Raw genomic sequence first — 18,250 nt, 5'->3', positions numbered from 1 at the left:
ATCCAGAAGAGAGGTCTCTTAGAGTAGAATCTTATTCTATACTGACTATACTGACTGTTAGTGCGTGTACAAGCGTCTAAGTGTCTACACTAGATGCGAGGGCAGGAATCTTCCATAGTAACAGGGCTATGAATTACTTGCATGAAGACAGAGAAGCCGGGCCTTTGCTCGGTAGCTGGAAGAATGTTTACTGAAACTACTAGACAGGAATGCATCGGGCAGGGAACGGAGCAGATAATTTCGAAGGTAAAATACAGTTTCTTGGCAGGCAACAGGCTGATGTCAGGCTTCGTGAGCCGCGCAGGAAATGAGACAAAGTTCATGGTCACAGATGCAGGCTCAGACTGGAGCTTCAGAGGCAGAAAGCAAGAAAAGCTTGATGACAGAATCCGGGCCTACTTGCCTGGACTGTAAAATGGCATAAGTGAACCATTTAAAGCCGGTGGCCTTTCATACTTAGGAATGGAATATCCGGCCTATTCATGGCGGATCTGAAAGAGGACATGTTGACGGTGGACGCACATGGGTTTGCGTCTTCATAACTGGAACTGGAGGGAGCATACATGTACTTGTGATTCATACATGAAACCGTTGGGGTCCAAGATAGGGGACATAACTGATCAGAAAAATCCATATTTCCACATTCCCTCCTTGTCCCCTACTTGCCCGTCAAGAGATATCAATCTTCATCAATCCATTGATCTGTTCATATAGCATCATTTGTTCTTCTTTTTTCTTCTGGGACGAATGAAATCTTGGTGATGGGACACACGATGTGGCACACAGACCACAAATCGCTGGTCCACATTGTAGGCATAGACAGCAACTGAATAGTATGAGAAAGCCAATACCTAGGAAGGATAGGACCTTCCATCCAAAGGTAGATAATACATTCCAAAACCAACCGGACCAAGTCCAGGTGCCTGGATTCTGGTGTATCTGGCTTACAATCTTATGAAGGCGAGTTATGGCTTTATATACAGATGGCGAATTTTCTGGTATGAAAATGCAACAACTTGATCCGATGACCCTACAAGCTCCGCCCCTATCGGCCAGGATGACGTCAAGGACAAGACGATTTTGAAGCACAACAATCCGCATAGCAGACTGCTCTTCTGTTAAATTGCCTAAGGCGGAAATAGTTTCGTTCACTACTGCTTCAAGGGTTCTGGTTAATCTACGTATCAGCTTACTATTAGTAACTGTACCTATATAGGGAAAGAGACCTTTATTGAAATCTGTGTATTTTTCCCATGCTGTTTCAGTGTAATCGACTATCGGGAGATCTCTCCTTACTCTAGTATATACTAAATGAGTATTTCTGTGATAATCAGGAGGAGCTAGAAAAACAGGCGGCAAAAGAAATCCAATGTAGCAGGTACCATCCCAATCTAGAGGCAAACGTACATATGCCGTCTGACCACATATGAAATAGGAATGGCGGGAAGCTCTAAATGTAGACTTGCCTTGATCACTAAATTCTACTACAGTAGTGCATCTACTATGGCCCATATGTATGGAACCATTCTTTCTTACACATAATTCACCTTTTACTGGAAATATTGACATAGCGGGCAAAATTGGAGTAGCTTCGGATTCGACATTTAGGATCATAAGATTAAGCGTAAAATTACCTAATCCATACACTTCATTTTCTAGATCAGTTCCTGTTCTCTGGGGAAATCCCTCCTTGTTAGGATAGCAGACCTTAAGTAAAACTAAATTCAAATTTCCCCATACCCAGTTATCTTGATAAACTGCAGAATTCGAATCTAGGGAATTGATTAAGCTATACCATGCTCCACAGGAGCCGTTGTGTGTGAACGGGTATGGAAAGAGAGGTAGAATTTCTTTATAATTCTGATAGGGAGGGAGTCGGCCACATATCCAACAATTTGTAGCATTGCTAACCTGATGGGAATGATGTAACATACTAATAAACGTGTTATTGCGCAGCGCAAATCTATAAGACAACTCAAGCGGAGGTAATTCACTAAAAGAATGTTCAGCAGTAACATTATAAACGTGTCTAAAAATAGGATAATATATATGCAACAATATACTTGCAGTAATTATTAAAAGACTTAAGGAAAACAAAATTAATAACGTCACTGTACAATGACTACGCAGTGATTTACAGTACGCCTGTCGTTTCAACATTTTTCGGGTGCATTCTCTATTCAGGTCCAAGGGATACATGTCAGAGACAATTCAACCGCTTCACCTCGGAGAGGACTTAAACAATCAAATTGCTTGACTGATTGGATCTGAGTTTTAGTTTATAAAGTTCGGAATTACTCTTTTCAACAAAAGGAAGTTTTGAGTCAATGGGTGAAGACACACGAGGTGTGGTATTCACATCCGCTGGTAGTCCATGAAATTTCTTGATATGACTTGAATGAATCCAGCCTTTTCTGCCCTCGATCTTCACGGCTGTCCTTGTGGTGAGCAAGACCAATTTCGGTGACTTCCACCTAGGATCCAGCTGAGTCTTTCGATCAAAGTTCCTCACTAAAACGAGATCCCCCGGAATTACGTCATGGGGTTTCACCTCAGTGTTGTCAGGAAAAGCTGCAGCTACCTGTGAACGACAAGATTGTAGTGCAGACATCAAGGAAGCCAAATAATCTGTCAGCATATTACAGTCAATATCAGTTATTTTGCGTGGTATAGGTGTCCCCCACATATTTGGTGGTCTGCCGAAGATCACTTCATACGGGGATAGCCCTGTTCGAGAGTGTGCTACCATTCTTGTGTAAAAGAGTGCAACTGGTAACGCTACTACCCAGTCGACACCTTTCTCTCTGCATATTTTGGACAATCTAATTTTCAGGGTCTGATTATGTCTTTCTACAAGACCTGCTGCTTCGGGGTGTCGGACACAGTGGAATTTCCACTGATAGCCTAACAAAAGTGAAACGTGTTTCATTAATTCGGATGAGAACGGCTGGCCGTTATCTGAGTGAACAACACGTGGTAAACCGTATCGTGGGAAGAATTCTCGAACTAACTGTTTGGCAGTAGTCGGGGCCTTGTAATCTGAAACCGGGTATGCCTCCGTCCAACGGGAAAGAGCACAAACAACTACGAGAACATATTTGAATCCTCGACATCGTTCCATCTGGATATAATCCATCTGGAGGACTTCAAAAGGGTGATCAGGAGGCTGAAATCCACCCTGTTCTACGGGAACGCTTTTTCCTGGGTTGAACTGACAACAGATCATACAGGTACGAACTTTTTGTTTGGCTGCAGCTCGTAAATGTTTATTGAACCAAATGTGTTGAATGCTGTCTAGCATAGCTTTTTCTCCTAGATGTGCTGGACTATGTACAGTGTTAATTATAACCTGGACCATTGAATCAGGAAGGAACCACACAGACTTTTCCTTCATCAACCATCCTTGATCCGTTTGGATCCCTCCTAATTCAGTCCATTTCTTTATTTCGTCTGGTGTAGCATGTGTCTGTATATCAATTACGTCAAGAGTAGGATCTTTAACCGTCATACAATGTGTTGGCGTCGGGACTATTGTCTTTGTCATGTCGGATGTTTGAGTTTGAGCAGTCTGTTTAGCTGTTCTGTCAGCTAGATCATTGCCTTGAGAAATGATATCAGTAACCTTCGTATGAGCTTTACATTTCATAATTGATATTGCAGTGGGTAGATGTATTGCATCTAATAAGGCATGAATGAGGGGTCCGTGCTGAATGTGGGCACCGTGAGAAGTTAAATAACCTCTCTCTCGCCACAGCACGCCTAAGTCATGTACAACTCCGAATGCATAACGTGAATCAGTGTATATGTTGACTTTTTTATTTGTGGCTTGAATACAGGCTTGTGTCAGAGCGACAAGCTCTACTGCTTGAGCGGACAAGGTATTTATGCAATTTGTTTAAATGATTTCAGTGTCTGTTGTGACTGCGTAAGCGGCCACTAGTTCTCCTGTACCTTTTCTCATACATGAACCATCTACATACAACGTCAGGTCTGGGTCTGACAATGGGACATCTGTCAAGTCTTGTCTGGGTTTCGTCGTGATTGTAATAACATCAATACAGTCATGAGCTAGTGGGTCTGTTCCATTTACAGGTAAAAGTGTGGCAGGATTCAATGTGTTACAACGTCTGATTTCTATATGTGGCTGAAACAGTGTTAGTTCGTACCCTGTAAGTCTTGCTATAGTCAAATGTTGTGTTTGCGTTCGATTCACAAGAACCTCCACTGCATGTGGTACTTGTACTGTCAATGGATGTCCTAACACTATGGCATCGCTTTGTCTGATTGCTAAAGCTGTCGCTGCCACTGATTTCAGGCACGCAGGCAGAGCCTGAGCTACGGGATCTAATGTACTAGAAAAATAAGCACACGGTTTGTGTGATCCTGCTTGTTCCTGTGTGAGTACTGACAAAGCAGTACCTTCTCGTTCTGTAACAAAGAGTGTAAAATGTTTTCTGTAACATGGTGTTGCTAAAACAGGTGCTTGGCATAGAGCTTTCTTTAAGCTTTCAAAAGCTTGTGTATGTTCCTGAGTCCAAGGGAGAACAGTCGATGTGGCTGCCTCCTGTGTTGTCAACTGAATGAGTGGTTTTGCTAGAAATGCATACTGAGGGATCCACTGCCTACAATATGAAGTGAGGCCTATAAAAGCCCGCACCTCCTTTTGTGTCTTGGGTATTGGCATGTTAGCTATTAACTGAATGCGGTCGGGTGTAAGCTGCCTTCCCTCCTTGGACAGCGAGTGTCCAAGATAAACAACTCGCTGGACACAGAATTGCAGCTTAGAAGGGGACACCTTGTGCCCCTTTTCGGCTAGAAATCGTAAAACTGTCAGTGATGCTTTCTCACATTCGGGTTCGCTTCTAGCGGTGATCAGCAGATCATCGACATATTGAAGCAAGGCAGTGTTAACTGGCATGTGGATACTGTCGAGTTCTCGTTTCAGTGCTTGGCTATAGATGCTGGGGCTTTCTGTAAATCCTTGAGGTGCGCGTGAGAATTTGAAGCTACGTCCATTTAAACTAAATCCGAACAAATATTGGCTTTCCGGATCTATTGGGACGCTGAAAAAGGCATTTTTTAGATCAATTACAGTAAAGAATGTTGCTTCGGAATCAATAGCTGTCAGTAATGACGAGATATCTGGGACCACAGGGAATTGTGGCACAATGCATTTGTTCAATTCGCGCAAATCAATAACCAATCGATATACTGGCGGGGCCTTCGGATCTGTTCGTTTAAGAATCGGAATTATCGGTGAATTACATACGTTGGAGTCTGTTTCTACAACCACTCCTTGGGCAATGAGCTCGTCAATGATTTGTAGTAAAGCCACTACAGCATCTGGTGGTAACTTGTATTGTCGCATTCGTGGTAGTACCACTCCTGCCTTTAGTGTAACTCGATATGGTGTAATATTCATGCAATCAACATCAGTAGGGCCTTGTGCCCATAGATGTGTAGGTAAAGTCTGTAGTCGGGGATCCATGTCTCTAGACACATAGTGACCTTTAAAATCACGTAAAAACAATCTTACTCCTTCCGGAGAACAACATATTATAGCTCCTAGAGCTTTCAGTGTTTTTATACCTAACAAGTTTTCTGGACAGGATTTAGTGAGCAATAAATCTGTAGTTCGGGTCAAAGGTCCTATCGTAAGTGGAAGAGGCTGTGATACTTCATTAACAATAGGTTTTCCTGAAAAACCAAGGGAAATATTCTGTGAGCCTGAGAGGGGTGCCCCTGGAACTTCACTACGTTTTATAGTTGTTCGACTTGCCCCTGTATCTAGTAGGAATTTCCTATCTTGGCCTAATAATTCACTATGTACATAAGGTCCTTCTTGGTCTACAGGGACCTCGATAAGGGGTAAGTCAATTTCCCTCTCTAGGCTGTTTCATGCATATCGTTGATAATCAGGGTAGTCGTACTGTGCGGTCTGGTACAGCTGTCGTGTCGTGGTTGGTGTGGCAGCAACAGGCAGCGTAGGTGCAGCTGGCACAAACTGTATAGACTGTTGCGGAGCTGGCATGGACTGTGCATGCTGCAAGGCTCCTTGTTCATTCTGATCCTGTCTAAGTGGCCGTGGTCTTTCTTTTGTAATACCTGTGGCGATATTACGCTTCAGGACTGGACAATCGTGTACATAATGACCTGGTTGTTTACAATAGTTGCATGTCCCTTTTACAGGTCCTGCTGAATCACCGGAATGTGCCGTACCCTTTTTATGTCCTTCAGCTGGAACTGTCTGGGAGACTAGCATTTTCATTTTCGTGTCTTTCATGCGTCTTTGTTCATGATCTTGTTCCTCTCTAATTCTATTGTGATGATACTGTAACATTTGTAACATTTGTGATGGGGTGTTACCTTGCCAGGTACTCTCGAATTTTAATACTCTATTCTTCACTTGGGGCAAGGAATTTTCAACTAATTTTGTCACAAACAGATGTGGGTATGATTCGCTACTTGCTTTTATGCCACTATTTATACCAAAACATTTTTCAAATCGTGCATAGAAATCACTAGTGTCTTCATCTTGCTTTTGTTTACAGGCTGAAATTGCACCCCAGTCTTCCTTTTTCGTGGTTAATAAACGTGGCAGTACCTGTACTAGTAAACCTGGTAGTGCTTTAGTTTTGTCCCCAAGCCCCGAACCTGGACCTCGGGCCTTTTCTTCATTTTCTAATGCTGTCCAGTCTATCTTTTGGTCTCCCACCTCCCACTCTTTTTCCTTGAGTTTTTCATAAATGCCAGCAGGCATCAATACCTTTAATATGGTCATAATGTCGGGATAGGTATACTCTCCCATGAGTAACATGTCTTTAATTTCTCGGTGGAAACCCGCTGGGTCTTTGTCATGACTGGGTACCACTTTCTTCATTTCTAACAATTCTATTTTCGATATGGGCGTGTATACAAATACACGTTTAAACTCATTGTCCTCGCCTTTTATTGGGTGTACTTCTCGTAAGGGATTCTGTCTGTCCATGTAATACGTGGTTCTTTCCTTAATGGGCAGTGAGACATGTTCTGGGCATATAAAAAGAATGTACTGCTTTCTTGATTCTAGTATTTCTTTAATTAGCTTAGTACCTGAACCTCTCCATCTATTCGTGAGTAATTCAGTCAATATATCAGGTAAGGGACCAGGATCTGAATGTTGGCTTTTATATAGTATAAGAAGTTGTTGAATCATATAAATCCCAGCTAAACGCTGTTCATCTGGGGTGAGATTCAAAAATGTGTGTGCTACTGTATCATCATCATACTTTCCGGGACTGTCAACCCAATGAACGGCTGACCTGGCTAATTCTTGTTCATCCATAGAATCGAGAAAATGATAACCCCTTCGTTCTCGCAGTAATTTGTCAGCGGCTTGGAACGACTGCTCGGGGGACCTTATATTTATTATAGGTGTTTGAAAATTCCTGTTATTTTCTAGACATATCGGACGTATCGGGTCAGTAAGACATCTAGTACTTTTACAAGATCTTCCTCTACCTACATAGGCTATGGTTTCTGACTGTCCTGTGGGCAGTCCTGATCCTTCCTCCTCATTTTGTTCAAACTGGTCTACCGCTAATCTCTCTTCGTGTAGGCGTTCTATTTCTTTACGGATCTTTCGGCACATGGCTATTATACAGTTTTGCTTATCATGTCTCCCTTCTGATATATTCTGGCTCCATCTGGTAAGAATTTGCATTGCTTCCGGGTCTACCCCCGGTCGGTCTTGATTTCTGATCACACAATTTATGAGGAAACGTAACAGTTCCCCCTGTATTTCCACTTTCTGGTATTCCATAGCTCTGTTAATACATTCAGAATCTCGCCCTGTTTGGACAAAATGGTATATATTATCTAGATGCATAGTCATTCCTGGTAACTTCCCTAAATACACCGCAGCTCGTCTGATACGTAATGATGCCAGGGTCATTTCGTCCTCTTTTCCGGGCACAGGGTCATATCTACAATCTATAAGAAGTTCCTTAAGCGTGCGGGCATTTATGAGTTTGGGGGTACGTGGATGTGCTGACTCTTGAAAGGTAAGTTTATTTATTCTGGGTGGCGTAGAAAAAATGTTGGTAGCACCTCCCGTAGCCTCATCGGGGGTATCGGGCGTGAAAGGATTCGTTGAACGCGATACAGCAACTATAGGTGTGGACACAGCTATGGAAGTAGCTGTAGGAACAGATGTGGAAACAGATGTGCTTGCCGGAACTTGTGTCGGAAATTGTTGCTGTAGAGATATAGATACTGGATCTCGGTGTTGAACCTCCCTGGCAGGTGGTCTATGTGGGGCGGAATTAGCGTACTCGGGAGCTGCGTCATCTAAATATGAGGAAAGAAAAACATCTTCTGCGGTTCTAGGATGCCCCTTGGGATGTACCTTTATTGGAAATAATGGGGGTGGCAAGTCTTTTGGTATCCCCGCAGTAGCCTTAGGTAATCCCTCGGCCAGAAGGGGATACATACCCTTCATAAGGGCATGTCTTTGTCTGTCTACTTGTTCTGATTTCACTCGTGCACCTTCTTCAATTAATAGATTTTCTCGGACTTCATTTGAATTCTCTTTACTCTTCTCTTCCTGTCTACGTGCTTTTTCTGTACGTCTATACGATTCTTTACGCCATAATTCAATGGCGTCTTTCTGTGATTGTCTAGCTTTCTTTTTCCATAATTCTTCCTCTACTTTCACGATGCACTCTGCATCCCAGGTCCCAGCCGCGGGCCACCTCTGACTTTCTGGTAATTCCTTAGTGTAGTCTACCCATAAATCAAGAAATAATATAGCGTCTAAGCCGTGTTTATGATACATGAAGTACCCTGGAGTGTCCCTAGGAGGAATAGGAACAGCTTCTTCGAGTACCCCTTTTCTAGTTGTGATCTGTCTTAATTTCGAAAAGAGCGGCATATTGAGAACTGATCTGATACTTGATCTTGAACAAACTTAATACAATAAACACGATAATGAACAGTCACTCATACCACAATATGCAGAACGTATTAACACATTTAACATTTAACATTTAAGTGAGCACAATGATGATACGATCTAAGGAAACTTAATTACTGAACATAATACTCGGCATTAACTGAAATATTCTGAATTTATATACTAGGTATACTAGATATACTGCTAAACAGTACAGATACACTGCTGAAACAGTGCAGACCGGATTTGTGTACCCAAACCCGTCTGGACCGGCACAACTTATGTGCACGCCAGAACGCCTCCCCAGTAATGGTACTCACCGGGTAGCTCGGAACGGAAGGCCTCGGAAACTGAACTGAACTTGAACCGGACTGGACTCGACTCGAACACTTCGGAAACTGGACTCGACTCGGGACTTCGGAAACTGGTGGGCCTCTGTATACCTCGGATCTTGCTCTCTCAGCTAGGCTCTGGTCGGGATACTTCGCACTTCTCACCGCCTCGTCTGGGTGTTGATCGCAGCCTCAGTCGCCCCCGCTTGACCGGAGGGAGATACAGGAAATCCTGCTGGTACGCGTTGTTGTCCGTCCAGCTGTGGCAGGAGACCGGGCCTGCAACGCACCACCGGCGCGTGAGATGAGAAAGTGTCCCTATTCGGGCGCCATTCATGTGGTAAATAATTTAATTACCGGGACTTAATTTGATACAGAAACATAATAAAATAGCTCAGTAAATAAGAGGCAGAATCCGTGGTATTAGAGGTTCGGAATGGGCTTTATTCCAATGGTCGATTATAATCGGTTGCTCCAGGTTCCATCACCACGAAGGTTCAGGAAGTGAAGTACATACATTATTGATAATTATTCACTTTTATACAATAGGCATTACAGTGAGGCCAATGCAAGAGGCGTAACAATTGATAGCAAAGATAACATTTCACATGCGTAGCTGAAGGAGGCGTAATTGGGTGTAACAAGGAAAACGTCATTGGTTATGATGTCACATATGGGTGGACCTATGAAATAATTTCGCAATGTCAGCAAAAATACTTGGCAGGGATGCGCGCGCAGCAGTATGACGTGTGATTGACGTGCAACTAGGGGGTGGAGGGGACTTGACATTTAGCTCCACATGTGGCGACAGAAGTCTGGAGGGTCAAGTCAACCTAATCCCAAATCATATCTAACATCCTATGTTTAAAGAACTATGTTATCCAGAAGAGAGGTCTCTTAGAGTAGAATCTTATTCTATACTGACTATACTGACTGTTAGTGCGTGTACAAGCGTCTAAGTGTCTACACTAGATGCGAGGGCAGGAATCTTCCATAGTAACAGGGCTATGAATTACTTGCATGAAGACAGAGAAGCCGGGCCTTTGCTCGGTAGCTGGAAGAATGTTTACTGAAACTACTAGACAGGAATGCATCGGGCAGGGAACGGAGCAGATAATTTCGAAGGTAAAATACAGTTTCTTGGCAGGCAACAGGCTGATGTCAGGCTTCGTGAGCCGCGCAGGGAATGAGACAAAGTTCATGGTCACAGATGCAGGCTCAGACTGGAGCTTCAGAGGCAGAAAGCAAGAAAAGCTTGATGACAGAATCCGGGCCTACTTGCCTGGACTGTAAAATGGCATAAGTGAACCATATAAAGCCGGTGGCCTTTCATACTTAGGAATGGAATATCCGGCCTATTCATGGCGGATCTGAAAGAGGACATGTTGACGGTGGACGCACATGGGTTTGCGTCTTCATAACTGGAACTGGAGGGAGCATACATGTACTTGTGATTCATACATGAAACCGTTGGGGTCCAAGATAGGGTACATAACTGATCAGAAAAATCCATATTTCCACAGAGTAATGAAACTAATGCTTATAGTGTGATTTAGGAGTGTGTTTAACAGTGTAAAGGTCTGATCGCATATACGTTTAGAGAGAAAGGCCTGTTAATTTCTTATGTTAGCTAAATGTTGTAGACCGAAAATGATTTCCCTTGGTAAAGGCTTTGGGTTTCAGGAGGATGGAAAATCTTAGAGAAATGAAAAGTTTTCTTTCCCATGTTTCTTTTGCAGGTGCAAGGATTCGTTAGAGTGACTAGGTCTTTGTTTTGGGAGTTAGGATGGTACGAGAAGCCAACAGGGGAGTACATTGGAATTTACGGACGATACTTTCAGCAGAGATGGTGTCTGGGATCCAAGGTCAAGCTAACCATTGTTGGAAGAAGTACAAGTTTCACAGGAAAAGTACTGGAAGAAGACCTGGCTGAAGAGGTGTGCCGAAGGGCGTGTTCTATGTTTTGGGGATTTTGTATTAGGGACAGTGCCCCGAGGGTGGAGCAGTTGAGGTTTAGATGGGGAGTTAGAAGGAGCATCTTAGAACGAACTCTGAGTAAGTGAGTGTACTTCTAAGGAAGTCTTCACTTCTGACACCTTTTTACTCTCTTGCCCGGGAGGGAAAATGCTAAGTAGGGATGTCACCTTAGAGATAGTGTAGGAATAGACTAACTGTTTTTCTTTTAGGCTAATGACTTCTAATGTAGAGACTGGACTAATTATCGCATTTCTGATGCTATTGGAATTGATTATTCTTCTTATTCTGAGTCGAATGAGACTCTTGCGTAGACTCTCTTTTGTACTAGTGCCCATTTATTTTCTTCACCTTGTACTGAGGTGATTATATGTGCAGTTATTCTTGGTTGTAATAAAATCTTTTAAAAATTTAGATTTGGAGTCAGTGGTCCTTGGGAACTGAAATTTGATTCTGTTGATTATGTTCTAAGAATTGAATTTCCTCCCCTCTACACTATTTAGCAGATAAAAAGATCCTGGCGACCGAAGAGGATTCTTGGCGAGTGTAAGGTAGGCAAGAATCCGGCCCTATCAAGGTTGAGCGAGGTACTGAATACAGATATTGCGGATGTTGCTGACTGCTTCATAGACATGCCCTTCAATCAGGAGAACGGCCATGTCCAGTACTTACAGACAAAAATATATATTGATGAAGCGGAGTCAGCAAAATCTGCAATATCTGTACCCAGTACCTTGCTCCTCCTCAAGCAAGGGAGTCGACACTTAGGAGTGTTGCCAAATATTCAATTCATTAATAAAGTGCTCTGGTGCTACCCTGCCGCGTTTCGGCTGCTCTGCAGCCTACATCACAGATATCGAGGCACCATTTTGTTCCAATATGTGCACCGCACAGCATGTGACCTCACAACGGTCACTCAAGGCAGACCTTTCGCTATATTACAATTGCCATGATCGCATCATTATTGCTTTACAAAACATTTTAAAACATTATAAAATAATTTAGATATTTAAATACTGTATATATTTCAAAGCAGGGCATATTAAATTCACATATGGGTCGCAGAAAATTTTAATGCTGTTAAAAACTAATTCAAACTAGTTCTCAGTATAATATACCAAACTATTGATGTTAAAAGTTTACATTTAAAACAAGCATTCTTTACAAAATCCTAGTGTAGCAGCATTGTATAAAGCCCTAATGGGCAATGCTTGTTCTACTAATTGTACAACTTCCGTGTTAATCACCACAATCATGAATTTTGAAATGCAATTTCTACACTTCAGAATTACTGCTTTAATGACTGTCACTAGAAAAAACTTGGAATTATGCCCAACTGGGCTTCAATCAATTTCTCCCTTCTCAAATTAAATGTGGAGTTGTTGCCTTCTATACACCCACCTATACCCATACCTAAAACCCTAATGGGCATGCACTGTCTCACTATATTCTTGATACTCTGAATTTTTAAATATACATTTTGTAACATAACGAATTAATGATCTTACATTTGACCATATTTGTCTTAAGCAAGAGTCTGTCTTACTGACCCCTCTGCCCATGTGTTACAAAGGTGCTGTGTGCTAATTTCTAAAATCTAAAAAACCTGAACTACCTTTATTCTTTGAGAGATGAGATTCATTGGCTTGTCTACAAATGCGTATGGAAGTCCTCCTCCATGTTCAGTCCACCTTGGGTATTTGTACTGAGCTCAATGATGTATCGAGTCTCAGTGATTTTTCTCGATCCCCCCCTCTCTTGTTATCTGCTATTACATCTACGACAAAATATGTCAGACCTTGAACATCACACAAATGCTTTTCTTCGAAAAGACGAGCTACTGGATAAGTTCTAAATTCATTTTTAATAGCTCGTAAGTGCTACCTACATACATTGGTCTACAAGGACATTGTAGAATGTAGACTTATTGGTTGGTCTTGCAGTGGTAAATTCACTTTATGTACATAATCTTATTAGAGAATCGTAATTTAAATTCTTTCACATTTTTACCATGCTAGCAGGCCTTGCATCTGCTGAATTTCCTGAAACCTGGACTGTCACCAAACCAGTTTTTGTTTGTTTGTTACATTCAGGACTGTTCTTTATTAGATCACTCATCAATTTAGCTCTCCTGAAAGTATCCCCTGGTCTGCGTGGTGGGACTTTACCTAGCACTAGTTTCTTATGAGGTGCCAGTATTTCTGTATTATAGATCACACTTTCCCTTCTTCCTTATTGAAAGGTGTGACTAGTTTAAAGTGGGACTCAATTTTGGTCTTTTTATTTTTGTTTTCAAACAGGTTGCTCCCTCTGTTTCACCTTAGCTTTTAATTTTGCTTCCTTCATGCAGGTCTGCGAATATCCCCTTGTCTGGAACCTCTTCGTCAGATCTTCTAGGGTCTTTTCTTATTCACATTTCTCACTGCAATTTCTCCTGATTTGCAGACTCTCACTATAAAGGATGCTTCTGACCTAATTCTGGGGGTGAAAGCTGGAAGTGTGCAATAGAGTGTTACCTGCAGTAGGTTTCCTAAATACCCAGGTTTCTAATGTGTTATTCTTGACATCATGACATATCCCATCAGATCAAGGACTTTGACCTCAGTCTTGCTTATTGTACTTGTGAAATGCAGATTGAGATAATTTCTACTGATCTTTTCCACAATATATATATATATGCTGAACTTTGAGTATTTTACCCCAATACCTTATGACAAGCCATGCACTATCACTGTAAACACTGTAAACTCCCAGGCTTGCAGACGGAAAACTGCCCTCTAGCATTCATTCTTCGAACTTGCCCTCCCAAGGTCCTAGTTTCTGTATATCTTTGTCCCCAGTAATTCTCTCTAGAGAGGGGATGTGGAGTTGCTGTGCAGTGTCTTGTATCTGCATCACTGCATGATCAATGCTTCAGTTAGAGACATATCCGAAAAGGCTAAGGGGCTTATTACGAGTACGGCGGTCCTGGGACTGCCGTACTCGCGGTGGCAGTCTGATCACCACCACCATGGTGGGTTTGCCCACCGCATTATGAGTGTGGCGGTGGTACCGCGATAAGACCGCTGACAGGATTAAGGATGCCCCTGCCGCAGCGGTCTGTAAATGGCCTAAATATGCTGGCCACCAAGCATATTAAGACCTGCATATCCACTGCCCTTTTCATGGCGGGGACCACGCCATGAAAAGGGTGGTGGACATGCAGGTACGACAAATCTGGTCTTGGGGGTGCACGCGGAGGGGCACATGTTGTGCCCCCCTAGAATTGCACCCTCATTCCTGCATGGTGTGGCATGCAGGGCATGTTGCATGCCACACTGTGCAGGAATGTGCAGTAGGTACTCTCACCATGGCAGTATGCTTGTTTGGCTCTCCAATGAGCCTAGCAGTCTGCCACAGTGACACAGCTGCTGCACCGCTCACCCGCCCTGGATTCAAGATGGCACTGCCGGAGTGGCGGTCCCATTGGAAGTTCACCAAACTTGTAATAAGGCCCTAAGACAACAATTGCATCAAAGCACTCTTCCTTCCACATTAACTATGTACCAGTTCGGTGAACTTGCAATTTGGCCCACTACATGTAGCTATCTGGACAGCAGTATAGGAGTTTCCTCTTTGCTGCATTTCTGCTATTTTGGGGCAACTATCTATTTCCTTTTTTTTTTTTAAATCATTTTTTTTTCAAAACAACACAGTATCCCCCCTCCCCCCCCAGACCCTCACTAGGGGAACAAGTAATTCATATATTTAACCAACAGAGAGCAGATTTATACATAAGAGAAAAAAAAAAAAAACACAAGACATGGAAGGCAAACAGAGTTTTGCGATATACGACATATCAATATCCATTTTTCGCAATCAATTTTCTTGCGTCCAGGCAATCAATGGTGCCCAGATCTTCATACCCCTCTTCCTCTTGGCCCTCCCTTTGTTCTTATAAATGGCAACCTCTAGACTGCAGGTCGCCAATAGTCGAGCTCTCCATTCGAAGAATGATGGGGGTATTGGATCTATCCAGGCAGAGGCGATACACATCCTGAAGATGGCCATACCAACAAATATTAGCCCCTGTTGCTCGCTTGGACGGCAGTTGTTGGAAACCCCCAACAATACTTCTGTATTTGTAATATTATTCTTACAATGTAGAATCCTTGATAGAAAGTCGGAGATTTCAGATAGAACTTTAGTTAAAACAGGGCATGAAGCAAACATGTGCGTTAAATCGGCTGCCGGAAGAGCACATCTTGGACAAAGCGTTCCATTCCCCGTCCCCCATTTTGTGAGTCTTTCAGGAGTGTAATAGAGTGAAAAAAATGTTTTGAAAAATTGTGCCTGAAGTTTCATAGACATTAAATGGGTTAATGACATCTCATAGGCCTCGCAAGGGATTTGAGATATAACCCCCAGTCTGGACTGCCATGTCGTCGGATGTTTGTTCATATCATTGGGTAATAGAGCATTTAATCCAGCATATAACTCTCCAATTCTAGGGGTCTTAACTAGTCTCAATTTTTCTATAATATAACACCGATGAAATTTGATAGGGCCACCCGTTTTCCCATTTAAAAAATCTCTCACCTGGAGAAATTTAAAAAAATCCTGATTTGTCAGGTGGAACTCAATTTTTAATTCATTGAATGATTTTATTCCCCTATCAGAAAAAAAGCACCCTAGTCGTTTAACACCTAGTTCAGCCCATCTTTGTATATATATATCATGAAATATTTCTGGAAGATCCACGTTCTGAAGTACGGGGGTATAATATGAATATCGACCTAGACCGATTAGTTTTTTTATATTACGCCATACTTTAAAAATGCTGGAAATAGTTTTAAATTTTACTTTTTTGAAGTAGTCATCGTTCATATGGCGCCACAGACAACCAATACTGTCTTCACCCAAGATTAGTTCTTGCGGGGTGGGTGTAATATGACCCATTGGGTTCTCCATTAAGAGACTATTGCTATATTTTAGTACAGTGGCCCAATAGTATAGTTTAAAGTTTGGTAGTGACCATCCCCCACGTTCTCTAGGTAAAGTGATCCATCTAAGTGCTCTACGTGATTTATTATATCCCCAAATAAAATGTGAAATCATAGAATCAATGTTTTTAAAAATTAGTGGGGAAAATTCAAGACAGATGGCTCTAAAAAAATATAAGAATTTAGGAAAAAATAACATTTTAACCACATTACATCTTCCACCAATAGTTAAATGTAGATTGTGTAGCCGAGATAATTCTTTTTTAGTTTGAATTATTAGGGGTTGAATGTTATCTTCCACAATGTTTTCGACTTTAGCACTAATGCTTACCCCGAGATATATTGCTCTATCAACAATCCTCATATCATTCATAATGATTTTGTTATTTACTACTATCTGGGTTTTGCCGGAATTCAATTTATATCCAGAGATTTGGCCGAAATCTAATGCCTCTAGCTCTATATGTTTCATCGCTTCGATAGGATCACTTGTAACAATAGCTATGTCATCTGCGTAGCCCAAGCATTTTATTTCTAAATCGCGAATTTTAATGGGAAGTATTGAAGTTTTAAATTTTAATCTTTGTATAAATACATCAATATAGATGGCAAACAAGAGGGTTGAACAAGGGCATCCCTGTCTTGTACCCCTATGAATGGTAAAGCTGTCAGACAAAATGCCATTTATCAAGACTCGGGCAGTGGGGTTTATATATAGTTGTTTAATTGCCTGTTTATATTTTGCTCCAATCCCGCAGTTCCATAAAAATTTCCAGGATACCCTGTCAAATGCTTTTTCTGCATCCAACAGTATAAGCGACATAGGGTCACCTGTCACTCCTGTGTAGTCAAAAAGGGAAATGACTCTTTGTATATGATCGGTTGTGGATCTCCCAGGAATAAAGCCGTGTTGTTCTTCCAAGACAATTTTATGAATAATGGGTGCCAATCGGGCTGCTAAGATTTTAGAGTAAATTTTTGAATCCCCATTAATCAAAGTAATCGGACGATAAGAGCCCATTTCTTTAGCGTCTTTATTTTTCTTCGGGAAGACAATAATTTTAGCGTTTGACCAAGATTTCGGTGGGTTCCCTCCATGAAAAATATGTTGAAAAAGTAGTGTTAGAATGTTTTTTAGTTGAGGGGCAAATGTAGCATAAAATTCAGTAGGGAGTCCGTCCGTGCCCGAAGCTTTTCCCTTAGATAGGCCAGTAATTGCCATTAATATTTCTTCCCAGGAAATTGGACTATCTAGGAATTCCTGGTCATCAGATTGCAAGCGTTCAGGGATTGACAGATCTAAATAAGTTTTGGGGTCCCCGCTATCGTTATTATCTTCATGGTATAGTTCCCTATAAAACTTCTGAAAAGCCATTCTTATTTCCGCGGGTTCAGATCTTAGGCCCATATCTGGATCTCTAATTTCTTTGATTAAAGCGGATGAAGTTTCTTCTCGAGTTCTAACAGCTAGCTGATGCCCCACTGTTTCGTTAAACTCGTATATTTTTTTCATATTGGCGTTAGCCCGAGCAATAGCTTTTCCGACAAATATTTCGGAGACATAATTTTTAGCTATTGTCACTTTACCCATCTCATTATCTATCGTCCTGCCTTCCTGTATTGCTTTAGTTAGATCCTCTTCAGCTCTTCGTAGATCTTGCTCTAATAATGCCATGTTTTGTTTTTCCCTTTTATTATTATTTAAGGAGAATTTCAAAGTTTCACCCCTGACACAAGCCTTCAAGGTATCCCATACTACATCGATTGAAGTAGATCCAACATTTTCTTCAAGGAAAACCGGGATCCATGTACACATTTGTTGACAATATGCTTCATTATAGAGTAATGCTCTTTCAAATGTCCATATATTAATTTTGGATCTCGTTGGTGAAATCATGAGGCTAAGCATTAAAGGATTATGGTCCGACAGAACCCTAGCTAATTTGTCGATATAATAATTTGATCTCAGAGAATTGGACATAAGCATATAATCAAGACGTACTTGTTTTAAATGAGGGAATGAGAAAAAA

At 41.7% G+C, this 18,250-nt stretch overlaps 1 pseudogene; it reads left to right on the top strand.

The window, feature by feature from the left end:
• The window catches only part of LOC146799571 (metalloproteinase inhibitor 1-like), a 162,385-nt pseudogene extending 144,397 nt beyond the window's left edge, over positions 1–17,988 (top strand).
• Positions 17,989–18,250: the final 262 nt, after the last annotated feature.

Source organism: Triturus cristatus, chromosome 9 (genome assembly GCF_964204655.1).
Source record: "Triturus cristatus chromosome 9, aTriCri1.1, whole genome shotgun sequence".
Taxonomy (NCBI): Eukaryota; Metazoa; Chordata; class Amphibia; order Caudata; family Salamandridae; genus Triturus; species Triturus cristatus.
The sequence above is the reverse complement of the archived record's forward strand: the minus strand, read 5'-3'. Positions and strand labels throughout refer to the sequence as shown.